Consider the following 15,895-nt stretch of genomic DNA (forward strand, 5'->3'; position numbering starts at 1 on the left):
GAAAATAATGAATACAAGTCGATAGGAATATTTAATGCTTGGCGTACATGAACACTTAAGGGTATTTTTATCTAGTGTAAAATGATTACTTTTAAAACCTACCATTTAACGCATTGATGAGTCCGGAAATATGCCAAAAGATTTATGCTCGACTTTACACGGGTCTTTGATATCTCAAATATACAACTTGTCACATCGTCAATAAACATGCTTGACAAACGTCGCGATTTGCAGTAATGGGTACATCATGACGAAATGCTTGTTCGTTCAAAACAGCAAGGGATTTTCCCCGAAAGTTCTGACAGAACATAACCAGCATTTCTATCCTTAATCATGTTCTTCTATATAACTATTATTTGATGTACATTATTTATTCAATAGTCCAGTTATTCTTGCCGCGTACACCATTTATTCTATGGCCCAGTTATTCAAGCCGCGTACACCATTTATTATATAGCCCAGTTATTCTAGGTGTGTACACCATTTATTCTATAGCCCAGTTATTCTAACAGCGTACACCATTTATTCTATAGTCCAGTTATTCTAGCCGCGTACACCATTTATTCTATGGCCCAGTTATTCAAGCCGCGTACACCATTTATTATATAGCCCAGTTATTCTAGGTGTGTACACCATTTATTCTATAGCCCAGTTATTCTAACAGCGTACACCATTTATTCTATAGTCCAGTTATTCTAGCCGCGTACACCATTTATTCTATGGCCCAGTTATTCAAGCCGCATACACCATTTATTATATAGCCTAGTTATTCTAGGTGTGTACACCATTTATTCTATAGCCCAGTTATTCTAACAGCGTACACCATTTATTCTATAGTCCAGTTATTCTAGCTGCGTACACCATTTATTCTATGGCCCAGTTATTCAAGCCGCGTACACCATATACATGTATTATATAGCCGAGTTATTCTAGGTGTGTACACCATTTATTCTATAGCCCAGTTATTCTAACCGCGTACACCATTTATTCAATAGTCCAGTTATTCTTGCCGCGTACACCATTTATTCTATGGCCCAGTTATTCAAGCCGCGTACACCATTTATTATATAGCCTAGTTATTCTAGGTGTGTACACCATTTATTCTATAGCCCAGTTATTCTAACAGCGTACACCATTTATTCTATAGTCCAGTTATTCTAGCCACATACACCATTTATTCTATGGCCCAGTTATTCAAGCCGCGTACACCATATACATGTATTATATAGCCTAGTTATTCTAGGTGTGTACGTCATTTATTCTATAGCCCAGTTATTCTAACCGCGTACACCATTTATTCTATAGTGCTGTTATTCTAGCGATGTACACCATTTATTCTATAGCCCATTTATTCTAGCCGCGTACATAATTTATTATATAGCCTAGTTATTCTAGGCGTGTACATCATTTATTCTATAGCCCAGTTATTCTAGTTGTGTACACCATTTATTCTATAGCCCAGTTATTCTATCCGGGTACACCACTGTAATCTAACCGTATACACCATGCATTTTAGTCGTGAAAAACCATTCATTCTACCCGGGAAGACCAATAGATATGTGATTGTATTTGAAATGCATGTATATGTCAAAGTACAGCATTTCCCCTAGAAATCAGGAACTACAAGTATACCATCCAGGATTATCTCCCTCATGCATAGCTCTTATCCTTGGACGAATTTGGCTCCAGTTTTTGGCACTCTAGTTTTCCTTTTAGCTCTTACAAGTTTATTGTTATTTCGAATTTCCCAAATTTCGGCTTGAGAATCACTGAAGAGACATTATTTGTCGAAATGCGCATCCGGTGCATCAAAATTGGTACCGTATAAGTTTTACATTACACGAATATATTAGCCATTGTTTTCTGATCGTTTATTTATCCCCTCATTCTGAATGAAAGAGTTCTAATCCGAACAAATTGAAATTTAATCATCGCCTTAAAGTCTAACGACCCTAAGAAACGGTTTTGTGGGCACTTAAAACGTACATGTACATATGTATGTAATGATATGGGTTTCCATCACGTCTGGGTGAAAATAAAATAAAACCGGTGAAAATAAGACAGAGTGAAAATAAGTCGTGTGTCCTTTCTGACATATTTCATTTTTACAAATAACATCTATAACTGACATCTTTAGTCATTTTGTAGATCTTATTGGTAAAAACGAAATACATGTATATCAGAAAGTACACAGGTTGAAAATAAGACGGTGAAAATAAGACAACGTGAAAATAAGACAAAGTGAAACTACATGAGAGACAGGGTTAACATTGTCTGGACCCAGTTGCACAAAAGTTTGTTAAATTTAAGTGACAATTATTGTCTAGTTATCACTATATAAATGTATGGATTAAAGACAAGTTAAGTGCTAATTAAAGTTAATTAACCTTCGTACAATTTCATTATAACAGTCGATGTTTTCAATAAAGTGAAATTGGTGATAGCACTGAAGTAATATTCTAATTTTAAGTGCAATAATTTGCTTCATTTACTGATGCGTGTCTTGATTTACACCAATGGAACAATGAAAATAATCCTAACATATTGCATATTCTGTTGTTAAGAAACAGAAACTGTTTGAAAATCTATTTCAGCACATTTTGCGCAGCAAAATTCCAAGGCTGGTGCAAATGACCCAAATTTCATTATGCTTTTAATATATCACTCCAAATTATAAATTTCTTTACAAACCGTAATCTTTTCAAGATATTTCTATAAATACAGAATGAAATTTGAAAAGAAAAAGTTGGTTTTATACTTAGAGACATCGCATTCATGAAGTACATGCATATATCAGCATATTCATTTACTATTGAATATCCAATTTCGCAAGAGCTACTTCTCTTCAAACATTCGCGTTACAAATATATCATTGTTTCGGAATTCAGATGCAATGTTGTATGTGGAATTTAATTTTGAAAGAAAGCGGGAAAAACAACAAAACGAACAACAACAAAAATGAAAAAAAAACGTGAAGCAGAATTATACAAATACCCGACAATTTCCATTACTTGAAAATAGAAAGAGAAATAAGCATGTGTATTGCATATGGACTAAAATTATTTTAACATTATTGTATCTAGTATTAATTATAGGGATATGTAAACATTTGATAAACTGATACAATAACATTATATTCTTATAATAATCATACTTACAATCATCTCCCAATATCTGCCCGGCAAGCAGGCAACACACCGCAACTTGAAACGAAGTAAACATCATTTTTTTCTGAATGAAAAGAAAAAATATTTTACAGAAAAAAATCACCGGTAATGATTGTCATTTAGACTGATTGTAAAATGAGGTGAACCCAAAAAGCGATTTCTTTTATATGAAGTCGATGAGTTCCGGGATAACACATGTTTTAATAGAAAGGCGTAATAATTGAAAACCACATAACTTTGACAAATAGAATCATTGGTACTAAATTTATCGTCAAATGCGTTTATTTTTGTGGTTGGAGTTCGCATTTTGTCAGAGATGTTAATGTATGCTAAAAATTATCATTAATGTTCTCAATTAATTCTCCTTTTGTAGGCTGACACACCGAGTGGGTGATTTTACAAGTAACACGGTAACAAGGCACATGCGTGACAATTCTAACAGGAAAATGATTGCAGTTATCATTTGTTTATTCTCATAATCATAGAAAAAAGTGCATAAATTAATGGGCGTGCAGAAATGTGGATTTTTCTCTAGGATGTTCAGCAATCATTTGTTTTCTCTGCTAAGATAAAAACAAAATGAATGCATAACGTGATGATGATAAAGAAAAATAAAATTTCTATGATATAAATGAAAATTAGGTATATCCCCTAATATCATGATATTTTATTTACCACAAGAACTGCAAGGTTTTATAGGGCGGATGATGAAAGTAAACAAGATAGCAAAAATACAAAATGAGCAAGTCTAACGATCGCGAATTACACCGGTACCATTCACAAACGAAATAGATACCAGTCCTAGCCATATTGAGTATTAAGATCATGACTTCAACCACTGGTAAAGAGGTCAGAAAGGTCATGTGTATCCACGTGTTTTAATTTGTCATAGGATACTTTGTTTGCCAGTACAATCGTATGCCAGATTTCCTTTCTCGATACATAGTACCTCATTTATCTGATGTCCTAGATTTCGAGGAGAAAAATGTGTAATATGCAAATAATCCTCAATTGATCGATTTTTGATTGCCTTAATATCTGGGAAAGTTTTTCAGTGTGGTAAACTGAAAACGAATTGATGACAATAAAACGATTCACAATGTTTTTAATATGTGACTTTTAATACGTATCTTTCAATAATTAATGATTTCAGAGAAAATGATCTGGTTGTAATAAAGTCCCCGTATTCATTAAGAATGTATTTGGTGCAAAATGAATGATTTATGATTGCTTTGGCGTCAAAGTTACAAATACGGACGATTAATGCACCTTTTGATGTAAAAGGAATTAGCGAAAATTAACTTTTACATAGAAAAACAATTCTTAATTCAAGGGTTATTGTATTTTCTTTGTAATGTTTATTTCCCTGAATTATCATTCTGAGAAAATAAATATATCTACATTATCACGAGTGCTCGTAAATACCAGGTGTTGGAAAAAAGTGTATCCGGCTTTTTATTATTTTTTTTTTATTTTCGCGTACAGTTTCGTATTGGAGATATATTTCATTTTTGAAAAGACATAAGGACATGCCACAGGATGAAATTTTGCGATTGAATTGGCTGCATATTCACTGAGAAGTCTAGACAGGTGAGTGAATATCAGAGCTCTGGCATTCAGTCACCTTTCAGTAACCATTCAGTCCTCTTCTAGTAACCATTCGGTTACTTTCAGTTTACTAAATGGTATAGTTTCATCTAAACTGGTTCCCGGCCGATTGGTGCTACACACGTAAGACGCGAGATCAACAGGGTACCAGTGTAAGTTTCATGATGTGTGAACTGCGACGCTTTACGTCAGCCCTTCATGAAGCGCGTTAACCCTCGTGCATTTTCAAAATGAAAATCGTTTTTCTATATTTACATTTTACTTCTGTTTCTGTAGGAATTACTCGCCGTTAAAATAGTTGTATCGTATCTATCGAAATTCATTCGCACATTGTTGACATTCATGAGGAAATGGTTATCATTTATCATTTCTATTGGTAAAGGTGAATATAAAAGATTAAAATACATACAAAGTGAAGACGAATTCTACTGATGCATAAACTTCAATCAAACCCCATTATTCAATATGAGTGAAATTAAAATTGGATGATTTTCATTTTTGAAATACATGTGTAGTCATTCACAAATTTACCACCATTTTCCCTACTCATAGAATGTAACCCACGAAGTTAATCGACCTCTTGATCCATATTACGAGAATGGTTACATTATGGAAAAAGTTCGTTGAAAAGGTGCGTAAATTATAAACTTTCAATAGGGAAATATCAAGTTTAAGAATTCAAAACGTGTGTAAATGCAACTTGCATGTAAGTGACAGTGTTTACGCAAATGGTGCAGACACTTTAAAGAAAGGTGTCATAGTAAAACTCCCCAAGGGCGACCTCTCGGAATGCAACGACTGAATAACATCAGAAAGTCAACTGTCCTGCAAACCAAATTCAAAGTGTGGAAACGCACTGGTATAAAACAAACATTGTGGCCGAGGGGAAGCAGCGGTGGGGAGGTAGATGGAACACATCCTTCGGATGGGCAAGACCAGATTCCCTCGTACCGCGCTGAGATGGATACCACCGGGAAAAAGGGAAACAAGACGGTTCACTCGAACACTGGGGAAGGAAATGAGGAAGGCGAGCAAGACTTAGAACAAATCGAGCTGATTTGTCCATTTCGGAGAGAGTTGGAGAGAGTTTGATGGACATTTATATGTCCCGGGATGCGTGATGAAGAGGATTAATACATGTATGTGTACCTGTAACTGTTAACATGTAACTGTGTTTACCTGTAACTACATGTCTATGATGTAGATTTTTTAAGTTGAACCATTCGTTCCTGTCACTGTATGTAGTTGTATGAGCCGGTAGCTGTTTGTACATAAAACTCTGTATGAAAGACGAAGATAACGAATAGTGAACAATCTCATAACTCATATAAGCAAAACAAAATAGAAAGTTGACCTTTCTTTTTAAAATATATTTCTCTGTTATACCTTTTTTTTCTAACTGACATTTTTTAAAGAATTTATTTTTAGATATAAAAAATATCAGCTTATAACGTTTTCAATTTTCATCAATTTGTTTTTTATTTAAAAAAAAATTAGAACGTCTATCTGAGTCGTTTTTGAGCATGTTTTCTTGGATTCTCGAAAGGGGTAAAACAAACGGGACAAACATTTGTTAATACAATCTTCACCCTGATAATATGATTTATATAATGACCATTAAGTATTGAATCACGACGATTCCTCTCCATAATTAATATATGCTTAGAAATCATTATCCGGAAGTTTTGCTTACATGTTTATAAATCATAAGTATTTCGCCCAATTCAAGCATACGTGATAGAAGGAAGTAAGGCTGGTAGCAAATGACTTATAGCAAATCAGGTTTCAATGACTTACACCAGAAAAGATGAAGACAGTGTGAGGGCTAAAATATAGGCTGTGTCTGTTGCCCAATCTTATTCATTATTGAATAAAATATTGTTTAAATTGATTAGATGAAGATACCAAACAATAATCAATTGCATTATTCCCAAACATAATTCAAAATTGAGAGTATGGCAAACACGGAACCCTGGACACAACAGATGGCTTAACCTTGGATTGCGTGATTTTGAATTGTATGCATTGAGAATACTTACACAAAGATAGATATATAAAGACAGATCCGCAGATGAATAGACATACCTGCAGACTGACAGATAGGTAGATATGTAGATGGATTGTTTGAGAAAACACCTGAATATTCTTATATTAAAGTAAAGGTGTTTGCAATTTTGATGAATAATTTTTCTTTAATTCATATCCTGAAACTGTTTCTAAAATTGGTTATTGAGTTTAATTAATAGAGTTTTTTTCTTTTCGTAATCAATAATATGCACTTGATGTATACGTGCAGTAATTTTAAGCTCGTTCAGCATTTTCTTCTTCCTCATCTGTCATTAGTCTTTCTTATGAAATTCGCATGTTAGATTTTACAGTGATTTTGATGATAGTGAATTAGCATACTTGGCGCGATGTCGCTCTCATCCATAAGATAGAGCTCTGCGCTAGTGTCCCAATAAGTTAATCACGTGCAGTGACGTAGCTACATTGTAGCACTGTAAGGACGTGCTTACATATATTTTCGTTAATGTTTTATTACATATTACGAAAAATGTCCTCAGCTTAAAATGCCCCCCGATCCCCTGCTTACAAATATTTCAAACCTAGCTACGTCACTGACCTGTGCGAGTTTTTATCACACACCCCGTGTTCATTTCGTCCATAGACATTGGAGATAATGTCTCCTAGAATCAAAATCGTTGAAATATGGTATTTGCTATTTTTAGATAATATTCGCTCAGTTTCAAAATAACCCAAGTGAGGGCAAAATGAGCGATAATAAAACTGAAGAGAAATTTATCTGTTATACAGTATCAAGATATCCAGTCTTGTGGTCCTAATTGTTTAATGATCATACAATGACCCCAACCCTACCCCAACCCCCCACCAAAAGAAAAAAAAATACATAAAGGCAATATGTCGTGGTTACAATGCTAAACAGAATGGCGTGATTTAAGAATGTCTTATTGATTTTTACGCTTTATTCTCGTCTTCAAATTCAGACTACGAGTGTGTCCCTGATATATACAATGTACTCATTCCATGCACGAGATTCCGTTCTTTGAACCCACGACACGCTGGTAGGAGGCTGGCACTCAGGTATGACTAAAACGTGTAACAGCTGTAGGGAGATCTGACATGTTTGTGGTTAGTTCTGATACTATTCCATGTCATGAAGTCACTATGTGCTGCAATCTCTACCCAGAGTTGTCCTTCCTAAGTGAGTGTAAGGAACGATAACTCTGGGTAGAGATTGAATGTGCTGGTCAAAGTAAAGGCAGGAACATGCCGGTAGACATAATAACGAGATGATAATGGTAGATTAAAATTCTTTTTGTTGTTTTATCTCCCTGCTGTGGGTAAAATACACCACTTTGAATTCAGAATGATGTCCGATGTTGTAACAGTGAGCTGCCGAGGGTTCGTTATTGTGCCAACGCCTACCGTGACCTTCGGTTTTTCAAGGCCATATTCGAAAAACAAACTTCTTCTAAGGCGGGGCGCCGTCACACAGGCACTCGACGTTTTAAATATCTATAATTAAAAAATTGTCTTCCTGTAAACATAATATTCGTGAATATTATGTTTACAGGAACGCAATTTTTTATTATAGATATTTAAAACGTCGAGTGCCTGTGTGCCGTCACTACTTATCTTCAACGTCTTGGGGTTTGTAATTACGTACGTGTATGTGTTCTCCAGTAAATGTACCACCGCCATGTTCATATTGTGTATAATATTGTTGATAAGCTGTTTTAAGTTTAAAGTAATAGAGAACTTGAACTTGATTTGACCCGGTGTTGTAGCATAGACTTTTCCCCCGTAAAAATGTTATACAATGCTCTCACTTGTTTGTTGTTGTTTTGTTGTTTTGTTGTTTTGTTTTTGTTTTTTTTTGTTTTGATTATAATACAAAAAGAAGTCCTGATAGAAGCATTCAGGTACATTCCGATAAAATTCTATATCGTGTGTTCAAAATATAAATTTGAAAGTGTTTAAAATCGATATATTATCATGTACAGGAAAATTTGCTGCAAACAAAAATATTATAAAATGATTTATATTTCTAATCTAAGTGGTGCATTTTACTCCTCATGTCAAAATCAATACACCTTTATTCATGAAATTGTTATTCATACATGTCGTCTTGTAGATTTCAAAAAGTTTCATGTGGTAACCCGCTAAATATACATCCACCCCAAACACATTAAACCACGTGATCTCAGTTTAAACTTTATTTATAACGACAAATACACTGTAACGAACAGGTTCTATAACTTTTTTTGTTTTTGCGATATGTGGTCATTGACGTGGGAGGAAACCAGAGTACCCACGTGCAAATTAAAAGAGGGTTCGTCTTTGCAGTAGCTAGATTTTCAGAGACACCTTGATCGCAAATACCTTTACTATAGGCACCTCTGAATGGAAAAAAAAATATTTGTTATAAATATGAATTTTCTATCTTTAGTTTTCAAAATTCCCAATGTCAGTTTTCATGTAAATGAGCTATGACGTGTATCTCTAGTATGCTTTTAGAAACTTACATTGGAAATTCAAATTTGTGACGTATGTAATTTAAAGGACAATGTCCACTTTGTGTAACCTAGGAATTTGATTTTAAAAAAAACAACAACATTTGAATGGAGAGAGGTAGACAAATAGGCGGACAATTAAAATTGTGGGTAATAACAATTTAATTTAGGTGTCATTTTCCCTGCAACTAGAATTAATTTCTATTTGGAACTCTTGCGTCAATAGTTGCATTTGTACTAGTCATACATTAGCCGTGCTTTCCATTCCATCTAATGTTGAATTACGACTTCCGGAATTGTGAATACATATTAAATGAAGAGAACGTTTACCCATCTATATGCTATTTTAACGCACCGATTCAGATGTGCAGCAATGCTTTGGTTTACCATGTTACCAAGAACAAATTTCAGTGTTACTATATACTATATAATCATTGTTATAGAGGTGACTGGTCATTTTTTACTTGTCTCACGTAAATGATTGAAGTATAGACAGTGTTTAGTGTGTGACGACTATTGCATCACAACGCGCACCGTTATCTAGAAAATGTGCATACCAGAAAACAAATAGCTCTTTATCATGGCTACCAAAATATTTTTTGTCTGCACTTTCAGGAACAAACGTACTTTATTACAGATGGAAATACTATGCAGTCCTGTAAATTAAAAAAAATCATGTCTGATATATATTTAAACGTAAGGTACATTTCATTCATTAAAGAACATGGCCCACGAACCATGAAAAATGGCCTAGCCTGGGATATTGATAATTTCTGTATATAATAATCTTCGGGATATAGGCTTTCTAGAAATGTTTTTCTTTTTTTCATATATTCTATACTTTTTTGTTAATATGACGTTGAATATTGTGGTATTTAATGTTAAAAAATTAACATTTCGGGATACACGTCACAACAATAAACCTCCAATGACCATGTACAATGTACATGAACCTATAAATCTCTAAATATATCAAGTTATATGCACTCAAATAGCTAGAATGGCTTATTCAATGATCATAATAAGCATTTTTGACCAAATTTGGGAAATAGAAATAAGAAATATTTTGGAAATGATGTTCAAAGCCGTGATTGTTCAACTTTACTTTTAAATTATTTTTACTTGAATTTTAAAATACTGAAATAAGAAGAATAAATATAGTATGTAGTTTATTTACATGGTGAAAGAAGTGAATCATTGGAACAATTCTGTTTCATATCATATTCCATAGTTTTGAGGGTTTTTTTTGTTTTCTCTATTATTATTATTTTTTTTTTTAGTATTAAAACGACCGAGTATCGAAAGCAATGGTAACGAAATAAGTTGACACCGCGTCTCGTCAAAACATGTTCAATTCGAATTTACTCGGAATTACACGTTCAACGAGCATTTGCTGTGAAACCTGATTAAAGGAAAATTACTGTAGACACCTAATAGTAAGTATCAAATGATCTTTTTGTTACATGTACATGTAGATTTCATAGCGTGAATAATAACAACACAACACCGATATAGGGGATCAGAGTCAGTATATTATTGACTCTGAAAATACGATTTGATAAATGATACTGTATAAATTTTACTGTATTTATCTTGATCAATAATTGTATATTCCTATACGTATTAATCATGTAAAGATACTGAGGTCTTTTAACCTACAATTTTTTTAAATGTTTGTGCAATACATTATTGACTGACAGAACGTAATTCATGAGCTGTGATCTAAAAATCTTCCAGGCATTAATATAGATTTGAATAGAATTACATCTAGATACATATTTGAAATAGGATATATCCTAAGGCACTGTAGTTTTAAATTGTTTGGATTATATTGCATTTACATGTAATGTATACATGCTTGTAAATGCCACAGAATGAGAAATAATCTAAATTGGCCTATTTTCATAATGTTCCCAAAATAGAAGTATCATGTAGATCTATACAGGAAGTAACATTTACAAATCATGTTTGTTGTTTGTTATTTGCCAGTTAAGTATCATAATGATAATACTAGTAGTTCATAATAAGTAATTATTCTGCTAAAATCAAATACCCTTTTTATTGTCAACAAATACAACACTGGTAGAAAGGTTATAAAGCTTTTATCTAGCACAAGTTTCCATATTCTACAGGTTTACATATGTCAGCAAGTCCTCAAAAGCAGCTTTAGGGGTTCCCAGGAGATTCTGATGCTCACTGTTAGACTTTCACTGTCGTCAAAATCCAACCTTATTTTCTCTTTTCTCAAAACTTCAGCTCTCAAAAACTTGTTTTGATTAATTATGTCACTCCTGTTTTGTTGAACATGGTGTTGTCAGCAATAGGTTCAAGTTCTTCTATGTCTTGTTGTAGGTGATTTGTACAGAAGCGAGCCCCGGCAGGAATGATGGCCTCTTTTGAAATAAGATTTCATGCCTTACTCCTACTGGGACTACAACTAACTTTGGACCTGGTCACTCGCAGATACAGCATGAAGTGTGCCCTCTTGATGTACATGGGGATGGGAGTGATACAGAAGGGGGACTAATTGGAAGAACTGCTGCTGCTGCTGGTGGTGCTGGACTGTCTTGAATCTGTTGCCTAACCGACTTGATATTCTTCTGTTTAATATGGGAGCAACACACACACTCTGGCATATATTGCACAGAAAATCATGATCAGATGGTGCCCTCCCTATCAGAGTGGTGATCACTGACCTATATTTCTTTGAAATCCTGGATCTGTGTTTTGGTTTTACTCTCCATGGACAGTTGAAACAGAGAAAGAATTAGGGACCACTCCTTGGCATATCTGAAATATTTATGTCATATACATGTAATTAAAATATACAATTTGGGTTGGATGAAAATCTTATCTTCATGTTAAAACCCATTAGCCTAGGTTATTTTTCCTAAAATCTCATTATAAATCAATTAACTTGTTAATTAATGCTTGGTGAATCAATTGATAAATTGTATTCAAAAACTTGGAATTATTTTTTTTCCACTAATAAACTGAAAATGTGTATCTTCAAATGTTTTGTTGATTAATGTCAGTGTGACATATAGAGGGGGTATGGGGTTTACAACAATGTATATTACATGGTTAATTTATTTCTATTATGTAGTCCATGTAAATTTCTGTGGAAACGAGGAAGTTATCTATATTTGGTCTTTCCTATCCCGGGGTAGGAAAGACCGAATATAAATAACCCCCTCGTTTCCACGGAAATTAAGTCCATGAGAGCCTGAAATCTCCCAACCTGGGTCTGTTTAATGGACCCTTCCAAAGTCCTTTTTTAAGGAAAAAGTAAACCATTTTCCTAATCCAAAAAGAAAACTGGTGCAAAAACCATGCACATCTCCATACATGAAATAATATAAATAATAGAAAAATTATCAGTAGTATTGTAATACATTTTCGGGGGGATGGGGGTTTGCCGTTTCACCTTTATAGATTGTTTTTTTTTTTCCTAACATTTAAAACATATCTTTTCAATATCAATTTTGTCTATAGCACAAAATAAAAATTCTAAAATCAATTAAAGCGTTTGATTTTCGTGTGTATATATAAAACAAAACGAAAGAAAAAAACTAGGATCCTCCACTAGTAAACTATGTTTTCCATTTAGAGTTATTGCCCTTCAATCGAAAAAAAGTAAATATAATTAAGAGAATACTCTACATTTCAACACAAGTTATGTCAAATATTATTTAACAAGATATATTTTGATATGTATTTAAATTGACCTACTTCATTAAAAACAAACTTTCTGTGTGTTTTTGTAGGTGTCTTTCCACGTATATACAAGGGACTTATGAATTTACGAACTTAAATAGTTAAAATTGAAAACAAAACGAAAATTTTTATCTCCGTTCGATGTATAAATATTGTGCGTTCAAACGACAAGTACAAATGTAAAATAGAAGAGCTTACAGCCGTGTTTGACATTGCCGTAATATTCGGACATTTGTTAATGTAACACGTTGCTACAAATTTACAGTTATGATTGACAGACTTAATATTTTATAAGAAACTTTGAACTGTAGCCTATATTAATTAAACGTAGATCTACATAATTTGTAAAAATTATGAGAACCAATGGACAAATTCATACGATAGATCATACTGTCTGAATATATATCGCACATCTCCATGCGTAATACATGTGTACATGCTGGGCCTGTGTAATTGAAATGTTTACTGGGGTATTCCTAGAGAGAATGTTCTATCGTTAAAATGATAATGTCCTACGGCACCGATTGTGGTGAGGGCCTGTCCCGAGACACAGATTATTCTAACTAGGGTATTCCGTATGGCCGAATAAGTTTGTACTGTACGTTTGATTCGAACATTCATTCTGTTTCGAACAATATAATTTTTAAAGTAACAAAAGGTAGGGAAATCGGTACTTTTAAAGCCATCGGAACGGACTTCGGAATCAAACATACACGATAGGTTAACCCCCCCCCCCCCCCCCCCCGTACCTTTTTACCATAGGCCATGACTCTCATATTTACTCGTTTAGATATTGATTTTTTATTTTAAAAAATATATAACAACATAAAAACTCACCTCTTTGCTGTTTCTTTTTGAGTCTTATCAACTGTGTTAGGTGCATGTATTGACTTCCTTGGAATCTGACGTTTCCAGACGACACTTTTGTTATTTTTTTTTTTTTTTCGACATGGCCGCATTGCTTACGAGTTAATTTTTTTGATGGAAAGTGTTAATCTAACTTTGCATTTTAATTTTAGTTTACAAAATTGAGTCGTGAGTAATGCGGCCCATGTGAATTTATAGACTGAAGTTGGCAAATTTATGCGATTTTCCCGGAAAACGTGAAACTGCGGTAGGTTTGGGCATTTACTTGAGTGCTTTAAACATCCGGTGTGAGGAAACGATTGCGCAATACAACTTGGCTCATGTTATGGATAAAAAATATAATCTTAGATTTATTCTAAAGTGTTCTTTAATTTTTCCAAATTTGGTAGGCCAAAAATGGCATATTGTGGGTCATGTTCTTTATGTTTATCGAACCATGAAACGCGGTGGAACGTCTTGAAGTTAATAACGACGTGCAATCATTGTTTTCGGTTTGTAACTGGACACGTGTTGTCTGTGGTTTCATCCAATGATTAGCTTTGCATTTCATTTCAAGCATCCAATCTTTGGAAAACGTATTGATTAGATATTCGCAAAGTGTTGCAATGAATTAAAAACACAGTAAACGTGTCCGATTCAGATAGACGATTCTGAGAAGTCAGAACGAAATAGAAGCTGTCAACAAGGAAACAATCCAGTTTTGTTTTCAAGTTCGTCGTTTGAAGTTGAGCATTACGTGTAAGAGATTGATTGAATATTGTTTACGTCCCTCTCGAGAATATTTCACTCATATGGAGATGTCATCACTGCCGGTGAAGGGCTGCAAAATTTAGGCCTATGCTCGGGTCTTATGGCCATTGATCAGGGAGGGATTTTTATCGTGCCACACCTGCTGTGACACGGGATCTCGGTTTTTGCGGTCTCATCCGAAGGACCGCCCCATTTAATTGCCTCGTACGACAAGCAAGGGATACTGAGGACCTATTCTAATCCGGATCCGCACGGGATACATGTAAGAGATAGTATTTTCACAAATTAAACTATCCTGCAAACCACAATGTCAGTTTGTAAACAGTTCACAATTTAGCGATATCATTGTACATGAGGGATAATTGTAATTAGTTTTATTTTATTGTTTGCTCAATGCGTGATAGTTTTAGTTCTCGCGATGACATCCGTTGGTTTGTTCATTAGGACAATATCATTCGCTTGGTCTAACATATATAATAGTCGATATCGGGAAGATAAAGTCCCGCGAAAAAAACCCACTAGTATATAGTATATAATCAAATCTTGCTATCTCTTTCTACCTCTTTCTGCCCGGTGGGGATCCGAGTTAGAATAGGTCCTCAGTACCCCTTGTTTGTTGTAAGAGGCGACTAAAGGCGGCCGTCTTTCGAACGAGACCGCAAAAACTGAGATTCCGTGTCACAGCGTGTGTGGAACAATACCGATCCCTCCCTACTTAAAGGCCATAAGCATAGGCCTTTGCAGCCCTTCACCGGCAATGGTGACGTCTCCATATGAATGAAAAATTATCATGTGGAACGTTAAACAATATACAATAAGTCAATCGTTCTCTTTCTACATTACAAAAAATATTACTTTCTTAGCAATAAAAAGGTGAATATTATACTTTATATGTAGCAAAAGCATCATATTGACCGAACAAATGTAAATAATATAACTGTTTTATCAAATGATTGGATGCTTTAAAACATCAAAACCGACTACTGGGCAAAGAGTACTAATTTATTCCTAACCCTTTGGCCCTCTTAGGAATTCATGATATGTTTTTTAGATCAATGCCCACCAACATGTTAAAGTCCATTCCAAGCGCTGGAAAGAAACTACAAAATATAAATAATCTCTCATTCCTTTACAGGTTTTATTTCTGCTTCGTTACAACATCTGCAGTGAATTACACCCTTCATTTCAAATATACCCCTACCACGATACTTCCCTCAGTCAGTTCTCGATGTTGTGGACAATTCAAACTCT

The 15,895-nt window shown here is 34.3% G+C and overlaps 1 protein-coding gene and 1 long non-coding RNA gene across 2 annotated transcripts in view; one reads left to right on the forward strand and one right to left on the reverse strand.

The window, feature by feature from the left end:
- LOC125661863 (kielin/chordin-like protein) overlaps positions 1-15,895 on the reverse strand; it is a 73,143-nt gene that overhangs the window by 6,271 nt on the left and 50,977 nt on the right. The window lies entirely within an intron of this gene.
- On the forward strand, positions 10,046-12,324 carry LOC125675411 (uncharacterized). The gene is made up of 2 exons (XR_007370485.2): positions 10,046-10,746; positions 11,663-12,324. It is a non-coding gene; the product is annotated as an uncharacterized LOC125675411 (long non-coding RNA).

The sequence above is a fragment of the Ostrea edulis genome, chromosome 8 (assembly GCF_947568905.1).
Source record: "Ostrea edulis chromosome 8, xbOstEdul1.1, whole genome shotgun sequence".
In the NCBI taxonomy this organism is placed as follows: Eukaryota; Metazoa; Mollusca; class Bivalvia; order Ostreida; family Ostreidae; genus Ostrea; species Ostrea edulis.